This window comes from Anarrhichthys ocellatus, unplaced genomic scaffold (genome assembly GCF_004355925.1).
Source record: "Anarrhichthys ocellatus isolate YVR2014 unplaced genomic scaffold, GSC_Weel_1.0 scaffold18, whole genome shotgun sequence".
In the NCBI taxonomy this organism is placed as follows: domain Eukaryota; kingdom Metazoa; phylum Chordata; class Actinopteri; order Perciformes; family Anarhichadidae; genus Anarrhichthys; species Anarrhichthys ocellatus.
Genome location: NW_022280048.1, coordinates 4,104,045 through 4,121,589, shown reverse-complemented (window position 1 = coordinate 4,121,589; position 17,545 = coordinate 4,104,045). Strand labels below are relative to the sequence as shown.

The 17,545-nt window shown below is 46.3% G+C and overlaps 1 protein-coding gene and 1 long non-coding RNA gene across 15 annotated transcripts in view; both read right to left on the bottom strand.

Moving 5' to 3' along the window:
* Positions 1-15,936, bottom strand: part of LOC116389104 (uncharacterized) — a 28,406-nt gene extending 12,470 nt beyond the window's left edge. The window contains exon 1 of the long non-coding RNA XR_004213096.1: positions 5,107-15,936. This is a non-coding gene — a long non-coding RNA (uncharacterized LOC116389104). The remainder of the gene's footprint in view (positions 1-5,106) is intronic.
* LOC116389103 (RNA-binding protein Musashi homolog 2) overlaps positions 1-17,545 on the bottom strand; it is a 241,749-nt gene that overhangs the window by 135,007 nt on the left and 89,197 nt on the right. The window lies entirely within an intron of this gene.

Sequence of the window (17,545 nt, the reverse complement as noted above, 5' to 3'; positions counted from 1 at the left end):
TCTCTCTCTCTCTCTCTCTCTCTCTCTCTCTCTCTCTCTCTCACACATCCTCCTCCCGTATCGCCGATCAATCCAGCTGCCCACGCAACAGATGTGGCCCATTGGCGAAGGACACAGACCTCCACCTCCCTCCTGAACATACGTCATAACGCACCACCTGTACATTTCAAAAGCCTATTTCACTGTGAAGGAAGACAACACTCACTCCAGGGAGATACGTTACACCATGGTCACGTTTTGGACTTTTTTTTTCATGTTTTAAAACTTAATTTGCACTCACTGGAAATGTAAAATGTCAAAAACATCAACAATATTGTAAAAAGTCCATTGATTCCTTGAACATTATTAAACAAGTCATTATGCAAATACAGAGTCAGAACAACAGCAAGAAACAATCAAAGGGCAAACTTTGTGTTCGTGGTGTAATTCAATTATCATTCAGACTGAAGCCGATACGTACCTGTAGGCTGTTTAATCTACACATGGATTCAACTGACTGGATCCCAGAGTAGAAGTACTCTTTGCAAGGCACAAAGTCAAAGAAGTACCAAAAAAAATACACAAAGATAACCACCGAGTCAAAACCTCAGATCAATATTTCTTTCCTCGGTTGAGGAATCAGCACCCAGCTGGGATTGCTGGGCACTTGTGCGCAACATGGGGCCCCGTGACGACCTGGGAAGCTGCCTAAAACTTGCGACGTTGACAGAAAAGTGTATTCCAGGAGCAGAGAGAAGTATTTTCGAGTGCACCGTTCCACCGGTCTACGACCACCGTCGGCGAGACCCCATGGAGAAGGGCCCATACAGCGGAGGTGAGGGGTGGAGGACGCACGTCCATCAGCTGCCCAGACACCTTCATTACGGTGGGAGGAAAATGAAAACCTACATTTAAAAAGGTGTGGGGGGGGGCGGAGAGCCAGGGCATTTCAGACAAAAGACCATGGTGCTCTGGTCAGCGGGGAGACCGGCAGCGCGGCAAAGCCTCCGAAGGTGTCTGACGAAATTAACAGAGTGGAAGGAGAAATGTCTGTCAGATCACGCGTCACGCTGTGAAATATCGCCTTCCCCTGCTGTGATCTAGTGATTGCCATTGAATGCTCCAGCTGCCGGAGAATATTCAGATTTGAAATTAGGTATATAGTGAATTCACCGTCGTATTACCTAAATAACAGCTGACTGAAAGGACATCAGTGAAGGGAAGATACGCGCCACGACTCCGGTTGTAGCCGCGCTCTCAACCCTTCCCGTGTCTCTCTCTCTCTCTCGCTTCATTTTAACTTCACATTGCACCACAACCAGCGACGGCTTACTCCATCGATCCAGCTCGAGAGGACAGACCCTCATATCCCAGTGGGCTGGAAGGGGTGGGGGGGGAGGGCCTCAGCAATCATTCACTGGTCACTAAGCATATAGTAGTATTTAGACAGCTTTAGCATAATGCCACAGCTTAATGCGTGTTGGCTAATTTGCCAACAGGCTTGATGTGAACAATCTCTCTGAATGTTCTGGTTGGGCGCATGGCCTGATGGGATGGCACACCATTAGCCCCAGTCAGACTGCAGGGCCCCGCTGTTAACATCACGATGTGTGGCGAAGCATACCGAGGCGAAGGAGGGCTTCATCTCGCCATATTCGCGTGCTTTCCCCCCCCCTCTAGCACGTTGTGGTCAACGCGACGATAACACAGATACAACACAATGCGTATTGGTGAAAAAAGATGAAGTAAACACATAAATGCCTCGCAATTAGAGCTATGGGGGTATTAGCATTTTCATAACACCCCTATTATATATTCACATTCTCTATCAGGGTTGGTAATCACTTGTCTCAAACAGTTTAATTACGGCTTGGCAATGACTACTTAACGTGATTAGATGTTATACCTTATTGTTGCATGTGGCATATTACATCAATTATATTAAGAGTTATTATTTTCAGGAGGGTGCAGTGCTCGCATGTGATACGGGCTGCAGTGAGGGGCTGAGTGACAGGGACTTCTTAAAGACTTAATTTTACAAATAAAGTAATCAATATAAGCTACTGCACATCACGTCTCACCACACAGTGAGCTGTAGGGTCTTTTGCATAATTGCAATAAAAAAGTGTATTGGCCTGACTGATTGAATTCAGTCTTGGTAATTGCAGCATAAACAATGTAGTTGACTGTCACAGCTCCTGTGCCACTACGCTGTCAACAAACCAGATATATTTTTATTTTTTTCCCCAGTGTCTACTACCATCTCATGCAGATCCACAGCCTGCCGTGTAATGAGTATAATTACATGGTGCGCACGTGTTACCTGTGGGGTAACGCGTACGCACGCACGCACGCACGCGGAACACAACGTGTATTTTTCCATCCCTATGACCTGTCACTCAAAATCAGCCACGATGGAAAAGACGCCAGGCGTCTCCGTGCCTCTCGGCCTCCGCCCGCCACGGACCCCCCCCCTCTCTCTTCCTCCTCCAGAATGAAAAAAAGGAGAGAGAAAAAACAGACTCCTAACACTAAACCTGCATCATATTCTAAGAGCCACCTGAATCCCTGTTGATGCTGCTGTCCATCAATAGGACCACCCATACTCTCGGCCCAACACCCCCCACCCTTCGATCGACATTAACTCCGCGGCTGCCCGCCAATGCGCCTCCCTCCATTCTCAGTCTGTCTCTCTCGCCCCGGTTACTCCTCCTCCTCCTCCTCCTCCTCCCCCCCACCACCAGGAGAACCTCGGCGCGCTTCCATGCGACGTCGATGTCTATATCGCTCGCCTCCCTCGTGCTACCCATATCCAGTACACTGCTCCCATTCCTCGCTGTTGTGTCTCGCACACATCTAAGGCATATCAGAGTTGTAAATAGAGTGGAGCTTAAATGACAACAGCCTTGCTTTTCTGGGGATTTAGGGAGGAGGAGGGGGGGGGGGGAAAAAAAAAAAAAAAAAAGGAGCCGATTTGTGCGAAAGACTGCTGGCGAAGATAAAATGTTAGGCTTTGGATCTAAATTCCACATGAATGCCTTTCCCTTTAGTGTGCATTATGACGGCAATGGACCATATCATAGTATTTGTTTTGCTTTAGAGCTGTCCCCTGTGATTTATGTTCCCCGAGTGCAAATTTTTCATGTCACCATACAAGCAAAGTTTCTGTCATGGAGAACGTGGGGGGGTATTCAGGGGTTGAGTATGAGAGATCTGTGCACACGTCTGCCTGTGTGTGTGTGTGTGTGTGTGTGTGTGTGTGTGTGTGTGTGTGTGGGTTTGGTGGTGAGGCACTTGTGGCAGTGCCAGTGTGTGACCGCAAGCCCCCTGGCTAGGGAGCAGCGTCTGGAAAGGTTACCCAGCAGAGTGGCTTTTGTATGGTAATGTGACCTCCAGCTCCCTAAGGAGCTCCCAACACCTGCCGAGCCCCCCCCACCTCCCCGTCAAATCCCCGACATGTTAACCGTTTTCCCTCATAGGAACATAACTGCTGTTCGCCTGTCGCTCAGTGACGTTGTTATTTATCGGATATTTACACATTACGGCAAAGGGTATCTTTTGCTTAATGTCTTACTTCTCGCAACCACCGCTGCAATGTAACAAGGGATGATTTGAATACAGTCTATGATCAATGTCCGCGCAGACGCAGGAGGTTTTATCATTATTGTGATGGATTTATTTACGTACGCGCCAGCTCTACAAACTGCAGCGATGGTATAGTTTGCATGGACTTGATGCTTCAGGTTTGGACACAAAAAAGCTGTTTGGCGATAAGCATGCAGACAAGCCGACACCCCCCCCCCCCCCCCCCCCCCTTCCCCACCCTTAACCTACAGACAACTGGCTAAGCATGGAGAGAGGGGGCTCTGAAGCAATTATAGCAAATTAAATGAATGCCCCCGAGTTAAATAGTGTTAATGGCGTTGAGGGAGACAAATTTGAGATGCAACTCACAGTGTGGTGGCGAGATCTACTTGGATTGCTGAGCGGCAAACACTAGCTTTAATTATATTCAAACCCTTTTTAACGGAGAATCAATTCATAGCGTGCTGCGACAGGTTGCTCGCTTTGGAAATGGACTGAAAAGCATCAGACTACTCGTTTGCTGTTTTTTTTCGGGGGGAGACACCGACGTTAGCTCGCCTTGGCGAATAAACCAGGATATGAATAAGTATGTGAGAATCGTCTCGGGCCCCTTGATGTAACGGGAAACAACGAAACAACGGGCAACCGGTGACACCTCCGGAGCTCTGCTGTGTGATTCGAGGCGACAGTGACGAAAATGAAGAATAACATGCGCTGTCAGGCACGAGATGATGAAAAGATACATCATCGACAAGATGGAACCTTGCGCCGCGTGTCCGAGGCACGTCTGTATTTTTCCGCGATGTGTTCACTGAAAAACGCTGCGCCTCGCGCCGGGGCTCATTGCTGCTCACCGCGCAGCATCTTAACCCTTCAAAATCTGACATCCGTTCAGAAGAATCACTTCATTCTCCACACTCGAGACCCTCGCTGTGGTCCGTGTCCTCACTCAAAGACCAGTAGATCCGAAACAAATGTCCACTCCATCCTTCCATTCAAGATCTCAAAGCCCCCCCCTCCCCTCCCCGGACCGCTGACCTCTATGCCCGAGGCAGTCCACCTACTGAACTCATCTCTCCATCTTCTCCCTGCTGAGCATCACCCCCGCCCCCCCTCCCCCATACACTCCGATTGCACTCACTCTGAACTTACACCTGCGCCGCCGATGCCCCCCCCTCCCCTCATCGCGTAAATGCGCGCTTCGTTATTGTCATGAAATGAGACTTGGAGCCACATCCACATGTGTCAAGTAAAATAAATTAATTTTTAAAAAACAAAAAAAAAAAAACATTCCCCTACAACGCTTTTGTGTGTTTATTTATCCATTAAAGAAACTTAATTATGGATGAATGTCACATTGAATAATTCATGTGCACCCCGATGCCGCCAATAAATAGCTAGCACACCTTTGCTTCCTCCCCTTCAGTGTTCCTTCAACCCTTTTAGTAGCACCATGCACTACTGTAGGTTATTGGTCTTTCTCCCTCTCCGGAGGGTTCCTGCGCACTTAGTCCTTATTAAAAATCCCCGTGGCATATAAACACACACACACACACACACACACACACACACACACACACACAGAGAAACACCCGCACAGGCCAAGGACCGTCTGCTGGTACAAACCATTTATTAAAGCTCCTGTGAAGGTCCTGGCAGTCAGCCAGGGGGAGACATGACTTTGGATCCCATTCATGTCCACATCAGCAGAGTAAAATGTTTCTAGGTGTTGATCCATGACAGCCATTATTGCTGCAATCCAGTTTTATCACTGTCAAATTCTACAAAAGGGAAAATAAGCCCCCTTTTTTCACCCCCCACCCTTTAACAGATTGTCAATACAGTTCAACCAATCCAAACAGCTGCTGAGGCATTTTATTTGCTTTTAAAGACATGTTTTGAATGGGGGGGCGGGGGGGGCTGCACAGTTGTCGTCTTATCTCTACAGGGCCACCACCTCCCTGAAACTGTGGAATATAATGGAAAAATGTAACCTTCAAATAGACCCCATTCTAAAACACATTACATAATTAATTCTGAATCAACAATGTTTGGACAAGTCTTTTCCCAAATGGTGCAAAAAAAACAAAAAACAAGAGTTTGATATTTAACACCGTTTGCCAGGTGGCGCTGAAGAATGCTACAGGAGGATCTGGGCCAATGTTCACACGTTTATAAAAAGGTATCAAAGCTAATTCAAGGCCGGAGCCCTGAAGAACTCGCCGTGGCTAGACGGAGCAAACAGGAAGTGAGACAAATAGATTCTGTAACGCAGCAGATTACTGCTGTAATCTGTATTAATATTACCATTCATTCATTCCAGTGCAATTGTACTATGTTCATACAGTATGATACCGATTCCAATCAGATTGTGTTGCATAACTGAAAAAATGAATTGTTCTTGAGACAGAATTGTCTGATGCAAAGCACAATAATGGTGACTGCAGCAAACAACATCTGTAATATCTTATTTGAGACTTTGCAATCATTAAATCCATCTATATAGGATAAACACTTAATGCAATATTGAGTTAAACCATATCTTTATATAATTTATACTGAAAATAGAAATCTTCATATCGTAAACCACAATTCTTTCAAAACATATACACTGGATCTCTGGTACTCATCCCCTGAGATCAATGGCTGTCTTTGACATTAATCTGCATCATAAAAAAAATGAAATAATGCCAACTCAGGTGTTTAAACCAGTATAAAACCTCATCTGGCTTGCCTAATATCTTTTATACACAAAACATCAGACATCATAGTGTTTCAGGAATTACATGATGCATCTGCCATCAACACACAACAGCAAATCTTCACACCAAAATAACCTCAATAAGAAAATAATCGGCCCAAATAGCAGCACTTAGAAGCAGTCCCATCAAACTAACCACGTCCAGTTCCTCCAGGTCTCTGCACTCACTGCCCACACGCCATGCAGAGAAATAAGTGCAAAGTGGTCGGAATCATGCTGTGTCATCACCATGCATTATTACCGCGGGTGACATCAGGTAAGACCGTCAATTTATTCTCCGTTCACTGACAGGTATACGTCGTATTTAATTCAAAATTACAGAGAGGGAGTGATTGTGCAGCCCAGGGGTGCCGTAATCATTAAGGGGCATGAAAGTACGCAATCCTAATTTACAACTTCTTCATCGCCTCCATTCTGTGTGGAGGGAACGATCTACAGCCAGGCGGTCCGTTTGCAGCGGTCGGAGGAGGACTAATGCATTTGGTAGCGGCTGATAACAGTGCTTCACTTTCACACCGTGCACTCGGAGGGAATTACAGGGCTGCGGAGAGGAGAATGTCTGAGTGCTTTAGTTAAAACCGGGGGTAAACGCTATCTGGTGCTTACATGCTCCCTGATCCACGCGCAGCCCAGGCTGCCCCGATCATTTTCGGGAGCTCGGTCCATTTACATTTCCCCTCGACGCGGCCACGCGCACTGTACATTCTGCCCCCGCAGGAAAAATCGATTGCGCAGCCAAGAGGGCCTCTGTTCTACAGAACACTGGTCTCCAGCCAAGCCTTACCTGGATTGAGAGATATGAGGATGAAAGGATTGGGTGCACCGAGACCGTGAGCCGGGAGGGAGGGAGGGGGGGGAGATTTGAGCGGGCCGGGGGTTGAACATGTTCACGTTCAGCGCCTTTGCAGGGGGATGGCTATGGCACCTCTCCGGGGAGGGAGCATATAACGCACGAGGATCTATTAGCTTTTGGGTAACTGCCGCCCGCCATCCGAGCGGCTGTATGAGCCCTCAATGGCTAATACATCAGTCGAACATAAGGGGCCTGCCACACCGCTCGCTCTCTCCCCATCGCCCCAGCTGAGACATGTCAGATTCCTCCTCATTAGGAGTGCTGTTCTTTTAATATGCCCGCCCGGCGAACGCAACACCAGACCCACAGAGGACACCCCGACCAGTCGCCCTGTCACTTTCTTGCCCCGTTAACCGCTTTTCCGCGCCAGGAGGAGAGAAACCGGGTGCCGCGAGTCGGCGTCGGCGCGGCCTTCGGCAAACCGCTGTTCGTCACCCTCACAGCGAAGGCTAAATATGAACACACATATGAATATATGAATAACTGAAGGAGCGGTTATTGTTATTCACCTGCACGCTCTCTCTCTCCGCCGAGCCTGCAAAAGTCTTTTGTTTTGGGAGCCTGCAGTTCTGCTGAGCACGGGCTTTCTGACAGAGTGTCTGAAGTGGGGCAGAGGGGAGCGGGAGCACAGGTGTTACCGAGTGGCTCTTTTACCGAGGAAGAATGACCCGTGTCTGCAGGTGCCCCCTCTTGTCTGTCTTCGGAGCTTCCCGCTATGCCCCCCCCGTGCCCTCTTTCTTCAGCGGCTACCATGCTGGCATAAAGACTTGCCATTTGCCCAGATGGTGGACAGCAGGGCCCCCCCCCCTCCCCCCTCCCTGCTATTCTCCCTCACACTTCCTATGTCACGGCAGTGCTGCCCCCCCTGAGTGTGTCTGAGATGCAGCTTCGGCCCATATGCCCAACTGAAGAAAAAGACTACAGAGCAGAGAGACGGGCTTCTGTGCTGCCCGAGACGACAAAGGTGGACGGACGCATAAAAAACATCTGACCTTCTTAAAACCTTTTTTTTTATTGCGGACTTGTCTTTGTTATTTCATCTCGAAAGAATGTCATCGTCAGAGCCTCCACAGCAGTAACAACGGCAGCGGATATGAAAGATCCACCAGTTCCTTCAGCATAAACCTGGAGGAAATACAACCGAGCACATTTGCCTGCTTTAAAGCCGGCACGGTGATACCGGTGTGAAGGTATACAAGATGTATACAAGACATGCAAAGATACCAAACAATGAACCTCAAAGCTCAAAGATTTAAAAGAAGAAAAACCACTGTTTACATGCATTAGTACACACCGTTTTTTATGCCCGTCATTTCACAGACTTTTCACGAGCACTGAGCAAGCGTGGCTAGCAGTGCTGTCTGTCGAGGACGGGATGAAAGCCGGGGGAAAGTGGCTTTGTGCCTTGCTGCTACGCATCAGGCTCTTTAAGTTCATAATGTCAAACTGACACCAGGAGACAGGTAGTGCCAGGAGTGATGCCCGGGAGTGAAGGGAAGGTCAGCGAAGGCTTCACAACCCAACTGGGGCCGATGCCACAGCATGTATGGCTCAAGTGCTTGGCAGTGCATCTTAACAACAAAATGTGACATTTTTTTTTTTTTTTTTTAGAAGCTGTCAAATTGCGGTCTAAAAAGCCGTCTTGACTGGGGACCGGGCCAGAGCACCGCTGCAGGGCTTTCAATCTGCCCGTAATGGGAAAGATGGAAGAAGATAAGATTCCAATTCAGCCACTTCTGCACGGCCCAATGTGATCACACTGCAATCCGACAGGGCATTTGGGGAGTTGAGAGGATTCTTAAAGAGACAGAATATCTCCCAAGTATGGCTTGATACTCGCACAAATTCCATCACTGCTCCTAATTGTTCGGCTCGCTGAAAGTAAGTGATGTAATCTGGTGTATCGCCTATTCTGTCCAGATGACGATGTGACTGCATGTGGAATATTACACCACAGTGACCAAGAGAGAAACATAAGGAACAGATTATATAATCACATATTGTTTTGCTATACTATTTTGGTCTATTTATGTGTGTTTAATGTGCTGAATTTGATATTCGGAGCATTAATTATAGCAGCAAACAGCTATTTTCTACATAAAGATAAAGTGTAGCCGTTGCCATGTTGAGAGCCATGTGGAGGCAATCCTCCGATCGCAGATGCTCTCTGAATTTGGAATTTAGCACCTTTAACTCTTCCATCATGAACTTCACTTAATCAGTGTCGCTGAGTCCGCCCCGCCAGTGATCAGGAGCCAACCTGAGGACTGTTGCCAAGTTACCATGGAACCATGGTGCGCTTACATTAATGTTGTCTTTAGAAATGTGCACACCTGTGGAGAAATAAATCCAATCGCAACAGCCTCTACGGCCCAAGCGACAAAACGTGGCTGAATTTAAAACAGATGATCAGTTATCCGGTGCGACCGCTGGGCATTACGACCCGAATCGTATGTGGACGGTTAACGCTCTGAAGGAGAGCGTTGACTGAAGCTTCTGCCAGTGACACAGTCAGGACCACACGATGGAAATCTCCCGTCTGTGTTCCTAAAGAGATGCACATAAATATACATATAGTACATGTTTAAGGTGGTGTGGCGTGAAGATAAGTTTCAGTTAGGCGGTGCAGATACAGGAACAGCGTTTGGCTCGACTTGAAGCAAACACAAAGATGTGAGGGGCCATTTCAAATTCAATTAGCCACTCAAAGAATAAGCATTTGCGTGTATTTGTTGTCTTTGTACTATTAATAACAAACAAAAAAACAACTTTGCATTGGCGCTGTGCCAAAAGCGCACCATCGGGGTATCACACCTCTCAACTCCCCGTGCACATATACACGCTGTCTAAACCCCAATCAACAATTTTTAATTAATCTTCAGGATACATTTTGTCGCCCTGGCTTGTCTTTATAAAAAAAACAGGCACAGAGAGCGGAGCCACAAAACACAAAGACAAAAAAGAGAGGGGGGGGGGAGATTTCTTGCTTCTTTTAGCCAATCTAAATTCTCACATTTTTCCAACAAAAAGCTCACGAGTTTCTGAAACAATACCCTCTTATCTGCAGGAATTGGGTGAAATTTCCGCTCCGTCTCTCTTTTATTAGGCCATATTCAAACCTGTCGCAATTGAGAACACAGCCAGCAGAGCTGCTTTGTGCTGCCAGGAGATAGTGTGACTGGTTGCTGCTGCTGGAGGTTTTTTTTTTTTTTTACCTTAACCCATCAAGTCTAGTTTTGCAAACACCAACCAAACCAGTGTTTTCATCACTCATTGTTGGCATTTCCTGCCGTGGTGTGGGCTTAACATGTCCCGCTGTTTATTGCTGCTCGGACAGAGTGAGACAGACAGTTGAGACGAGAGGCGTCCATTCGCTTAGCAGTTCAGTGCAAAAGGCTGACGGGCTCTGCCCAAACATTTAGCGAGGAAGAGAGGAGATAAAGGAGGAGAAAGAAGAAAAAAAAGCGGGAGAGGATAAATAGCTATTTGTATGTTGCAGAGGCCTTTTGTTGACAGTCGGCATCAAAGAATTTTCTTCCATGTCCTCTCAGCCCCTGTCAAAATCTCATGGAACCTTCCTGAAAATCAAAAGAAACCTTCCTCACACTTGCCACAACATCAACACTCTCTCTCTCTCTCTCTCTCTGTGTCTTTGTCTCTCTCAATAACAAAGACAAACATGCACATTTCATCTTAAAAAGGGAAAAAAACAAACAGTTTGCTATTTGGGGGCTCTCCAAAGACACGCCACTGAACAAACTGAACTACATTCAGCCTCCCGCACATCTCTCTTAACAGACTTTATTCTCCGCTAATGCTTTGGGGAAAAGGCAGAGACGTGGCTGAAAGAGACAGCCGAAGACCTGAAAGAGCGGGAAGATGAGTAAAAAAATGATCCCAGTGATCCCATTACTGAGCTATTTAGTTGCGACAATCTAATTTGGGTTCCCAACATAAACCAGGACCGAGATGTCCGAGCTGACTGGGCCCGCTCACAGCACGTAGCTCGCACTCTCGTTTTTTTTTATCCTTCTCTCTAACGAGTGCTCCACCAGCGGTTAAGTAATGACGTGAAGGCAGAGTTTGAAATGTGAGCTCAAAGAAGGAGACGCATGTTCCTCTAATCTCTTTCAGATAGGGCTGGAAAAAGCCTGCTCAGCGTTGCATTTGGCTGCTTTGTGGTTTTTTTGAGTGAAGGATCAGACAAAAATACGCTGCTTTCTGAAGTGAAGAGCGGATTGAACAAAAAAAAAAAAAAAAAAAGCATCAACAAGCTCAGACTATCTGCAAACAGATTTGTGTCAGTAAGGTTGCATACTCTTAATTTGGTGAATTACTGGGATCAGCGTAGACGATCCAATGCCGCCGATTCTTTTTTCCAACTTTGCCCCGGTGGCGATTACACAGGATGGCTGAAGGTGGGAAGTTATTAACAGGTGTGAAGCAAATGTGCGAGACTCGCCGGCGCAAAGTGCACTCGGTTGTGACGAACAAACCGTGGAAAGAGCCGCGTTGGTTATTTTGGTGACCAGACGTGCAGAGCGCACCTGCGATGCAGTTTGGAAACTGGGGGAGATTAAGAAGAAGAAGAAGAAGAAGAAGACTGGCCTCAGTCATGGCCAATAGAAACGGTTCATCTCAATGCTTTATTGAGAGGAGTCGACAGATAGGTGAAGAACACACGTTTTTAAGACATTGCTATTATTTTGCCAGATGCACGAGGGTTTTAAAGTGATGGCTGAGGCTGAAGATTGGACCCCGTTTACAGTATTCTGAGCCGGGCATTGGTCTTTTCATGCCATTTACGTGATTGCACAAACCAGCAATTCAGCTTTGTTTACAAGACGGACGGTATTAAATTCAAATGCCTAGAAAGCATAATAGATTTGTTTTTCTTTTTTTCTTTGGTTAGTAACTTCTCCCTGTCCTGTCGCTATCAAATTCAATCAAAAACAATTACAGCCTCGACTGTGCCCTACCGCATTATACAGTGTTAGCTGCAGCCACGGGCCTTTCTCGATTTCAATTAAAAAATGCGGTGCCTTCACAAAAATGGTTTGTAAACAAAATAAATAAACTGCTCCAGGTGCTACTTTTGGGGAAAACCCCTGCAAATGACAAGATGCAGGAAGCTGCCACACCGACAGCATCTCCGTGTTTTGGATGAGGATGTGGAGGGGGGGGGGGGAGAGGGCACTTTGTAATGTCCTAAACATCTTTCATGGAGCTGCGCGTGCTGGTGTGTTCAGTGCAGCGGTGCGTCCAGAATGTCACTGTCCACGCTCGGGTACCCCTGATTAGTTTCAAGTTAATACCGAGTTGTAGCCCACTGCGTGCTGCGATGATGTGCCCGCGTGCTGCCAGTGTCCTGGTGCTCTCCACCTACAATGAACGCGAAGGTAAACTGTTCAATCGGACTCATGACATGCATGTAAACTTTTAGAGATACAGACAAACACTGTGCCTGAATGCCAACTGCACTCACCTGCTTCAACATATATTGTGACACAGCTCATACACATCCCATAGTCGTCTGAAGAGCGGTTCTCTTGTGTTTCCAGTATACGGGACACCGTTAGGAATGCTTTATTGTAGTAAATCAAAGGGAACAAATCTGAATTTAATGAAGTATTCAATCAACCTTAGAAATGCTAAAATGCCAGCTTGATATGTCACTGGGGAGAGAAAAACAGCGACGATGCATTCTGAGCCTCGACTCAGCAAGTAGAGTGTTGCCCCGAGCGTCGCGCCTCAGCGAAGAGATGTAACGCACAGGGAACCGTAAACGGGACCTTTAACTCACCGCCGCCACAAGGTTCACGGGCAGGCTTCTGGATTACGGCTTTGACCCCCCCAAACATTCCAGCGTGCAGGAGGACCGTCGATGCATCTCCGCTTTTTTTTTTTTTAAGAGTTGCTCAAGTAACGAAATGATGAAATCGGATGTTTCCATCCACAGGATGGGATGACTCGGACACGAGAGAGCAGAAGTCAGGTATTTCGAGAGAAACGCTTTCTGAGGTCATCAAACACGACACACTTCGCTTAAGGCAACTGCACTCTTCCGAGTGGAAATGGAGAGGAGACAACATGAGCCCGTCTACCCAGTGTGGCAATGTCTGACAGGCTTCCTTTAGCGGCCTCCTTTATCTCCTACACCCTCGTACACAAGTGTATAAATACGCAATGGAAGCTACTACGATCCCACACAGATGCAAAACATCAATGAGAGGCGCTCACTCTGTCAGTCTGTTTCAGAAGTGAAATTATTCCATCTCTCAGGGGTCCTGTTAAGCTCTTACAAAGCCTCAGTGCGTACAGCAGGTAGATTGATTGTGACTTATTAACTGTGAGTGAGCCTAACAGAGTGCATTAAAACAAAAGGAAATGTGATATCCCCAACCATCAAGTGCTTGTTAGAGCTTTAATCAAAGCCCTTCCGAATCTGCATACGGAGTCCTGGTAATGAATTCCAAATGGCGTCTTTAAAAACAAGGGGGGGGGGGGGGGACCACGCCACAGAGAGGACACGGAACGGAAGATTTTGATTTTTTTCCACAAAGATCTAGCTCGCGAACGGCAGGAAATTGTTCTCAATAATTACGTCTCTAGCAGTCTCAATCCTATTTCTCAGAGGACTGTGGCACGCGAGAAGAATCGCTCAATTCCTCCTAAGTGAGTCTAACGACTAGGATTATCACGAACAAAAATACCTTTAACTAATTCATACTCGAGTGGCAAAACGGCACCCGACTTCATTTGGTCCAGGACAGCAGCACTGGTGACGGCGCTTCACACCTGTGACTGTTTAAATAGATAGATCCTTCAATTCAGTCTATTTTAATTGTATTCATATAGCCCATCAGACTTCTATATTCTAATAAAAGATAGTCGATTTTGGGGTACATCAAGTAGAGTGTAAATGTGGAGGCAACCTTGCCGTCAACTCAAAGTGTTCTATATAGAATAAGACACTATTAAACTGATACAAATTAACAATAGTGTAAATCCTAATTATGCAAACAATTGCCATTATCGTTTTTGCTGTAATCGGGCAGCCGTGGTCCGAGCTACAATTCCACAAAAAGTAAGTTAAAGAGTTGATTTTAATGGCTGATCCTTTCTTGAGCCAAACTCAAGAAAGGGGGGAAAACAACAGGCACAAGCACAGCGATTCACAACAAAGTTAATCAGGCTTGCCTGAAAACAACTGAAGCTTCAGCGGATGTCTAATTGGATTAAAGCAAAACAGAGGATAATGTTTTGTGTGCGGTTGTTGTGATGGCTTGACCTCTAATGGCTTTTTAGTTTATTTCTTTTAATTTCCTTCAGCTCCTCAATCAGACTACGACTAATGACTGCTGGCACATCAGACACATGGTGACCGGGCCGTTTTTCTAGAGAGTGACTTGTAAGTTAAAAGGGAGGGAGAATTGGTCAAGGTCATTGGGAAGGGAGGCGAAGCAGCTCTCACAAATCACCGACCGGCTTGCCCCGCTCGCTCCTCCGGGGGATATTTAACCCACTCCTGCGGTGACCTTTCCAGGCAAGAAGCTCTGAAGCCACTTCAGAGGTTTGTGTGGCAACGCACCTGCCGGGACAGCTGATGACACATTTCGAACAGGACACAGAAGCACCTCGGTGCTTGTTGAGGGGAGTTAGAGAGCAGCTTACGGCTCCCTTCGGCTGATGCTAATCTCAACTACGCCGTCTTCTTCAGACTGTATATAAGAAGTAGACAAAGCCCCGGGGAGCGTCACCCATTGGTTTATGGACTACAGTTTCAAAGCCTCGAGTTCGGCAGTCTGTCAGTCGCCATCTTGGTTTTTTTTGCAACCAGGGCTGCGGTCGAAGTGTCCAATTATGACCTCTTAACGTCTATTTCTAACCACTTATCCTTGACCTGTATGGAAAACATCATGGGGTCAAGGAAAGAGGTGAAGGAGAGTTCACGAGGAGTTAGGAAAAGACAACCGTGGTGTTTAGAGAACCAGACTACACTAAGCTAAGCTACGTAATTATGATGCGAGGGCGGATGTCCCTGACGTAGGTCTGCCATGGAGAAACTACAACAAAGGACTACAAAAAGCACAACTAAAACATGACCCCATGAAATCTATTACACTGCTTCTTTCGTGAGAGGGTGTTTCACTCGTGGTGTGAAGGAGACAAACCGGAGCTCCTTCCTTCCTGCTGCTGTCACATTTAACAATTAACACTCGTGAAATATCAATGAAACTGTTCAATATCAATTTCAAATATCAAAATGTTTTTACTTATTTGTTACATCTTCTGAGTAAACTTATACATATAACATGAAACGAAAGGTTTGTCACTGTCTATTCATATGCATCAACATGAATCCCATTACATTATGACTGTTTGAGTAGAATTGTTCAACCTGTGGAAGATAAACATGTCGTTTGTTTTCATGGACGGCCGAATGGTGCGTCACTTTAAATGGTGCCGCCGCAAGGAATTGTGGGGCGGAATTATCTAGTTTCCTTTTCGTAAAGGACGGACCAGTGTTTCCTATGCTAAAGAAGCTAATGAAGGAAGCATTGACGCACCTTTCCTTAGAATTTAGAGGATTCCAACAGCTCTCATGATGGCGGCGTCTTAGATACTTCCGGTCATTTCACTCAGTTAGAACCTTCCTCAGCAAAAAGGACTATTCCACCGCAGCCCAGAAATGCCACGAGAGGGTGGAGCTAAGGCAACCAAACGCTGAATAAGACATTTGTAGGCAACCAAAATGTTACAATTAACTTAAATGAACTGAAAACTCACTGTGAAAGGGTTAAAACGCCGTGGTAGCAGCCTGTCAATCACAAGGTAGCCCCGCCCTGCTTTATCTTCTATTTTACTCTAATCAGGACCATCGTTTACTAATTGAACGTCTTATTGTATTGAGGAAGACTTGAAACTAGCAAATGGGAACATACAATCATGTTTACAATGTTTACTGAGGTAAAAAAAAAAAATCAAGCAGAAGTTGGGTCATTTTCTCATAGACTGCTATATAATCAACCAGAGGAGTCGCCCTCTGCTGGCCATTAGAAAGATTGCCGCCTGGTGACACTCCATTACAAAAAGTCAACACTGGAGGTGATTTGTTGTCCAATGCTTAATACATTAGACATTACTCGTGAGGGGAATTTACTGCATTTATCTAAGATTAAGTCGCAAAAAAAAAATGTATTAAAATCAAGGTGGCAGGAAATGTGCCGTCTCTGAACAACAAGGCAGAACCCCTCCTGAGCCAATCAGGAGCAAATATGTCTTTTGTTTCGAGTGCCAATTATAGCGCACCATCGGGCCAATCATTGAATTCTTTTGAACGCTGTGGCAAGATGCACAATGTTACCCTGTTGCGTGAAATTAACTGAGCAAATGGACAGGGACCGATCCATAGTCCTGTTATCGCGGGGTCATAACTGGTGCTGCCGTGATTATTCTATTGTGTCTCTCATTTCACTTTTTTTACACACACACACACACACACACACACACACACACACACACACACACACACACACACACACAGCTGCCAAATTGACTGAGCTGACACGACCTCTGTAAAAATGCCTCTATATTTACTGTAAGTGTTTCAAGATCAATTCAGAGTGTGTGTGTGTGTGTGTGTGTGTGTGTGTTCGTTTGTAGGTCATCCTTTTAAGCACTGCCTATCATCCGAGAGGCTGTGAGCCATCAATGACTAATGTGTCAGTCTGTCACAGTCAAGGACCTACCATATGGCGCCAGTGCCCCCCCACTTAAACTAATGGGTGGGCTGGGAGAAACAGCACAGCTAACTAACCACACTCACAGAGCCGCAGTCGGGATGCAAATGTTAATTGTTTTTATTTATTTTTTTGTCAATTATATTGGCCATATTAGCAATGCATAATTGATTAGCCATGAAAGCTTATAGAAAAACAAAACACATGCTTTTCCAGCACAGCCTTAAATAAGGCACTTGAATTATTAATAAACTAAATACGAGTAAATGAATAAGAGCACTGAGCGCACATTGGGAAGTGTATTCCTGGTTGATCACAGGTCTTACGGGTGATGAACTGATCATCGGCGAATCATTAATACAGCTAGTCTGTAGTCCACGTGCATACTAAGAGCGAGGCAGTGTGCCGCGCCAATTAGAGCAGACTCAGACTGTTGAGGGCAGCCCAGAGGCGAACGCGGCGCTGCGGCCACCTCTCCCAGGAAGCCCTCCAATTACCACCCAGCAGGTGCAGTGTCTGGTTGACTCATGAGGACGTGTGACGCACACGAGGAAGCTCATAGATCTGAGCCACTCCATCCGTCTTTGTGGCAGTCTCGAGTTCCCCCCCCCCCCCCCCCCCCCC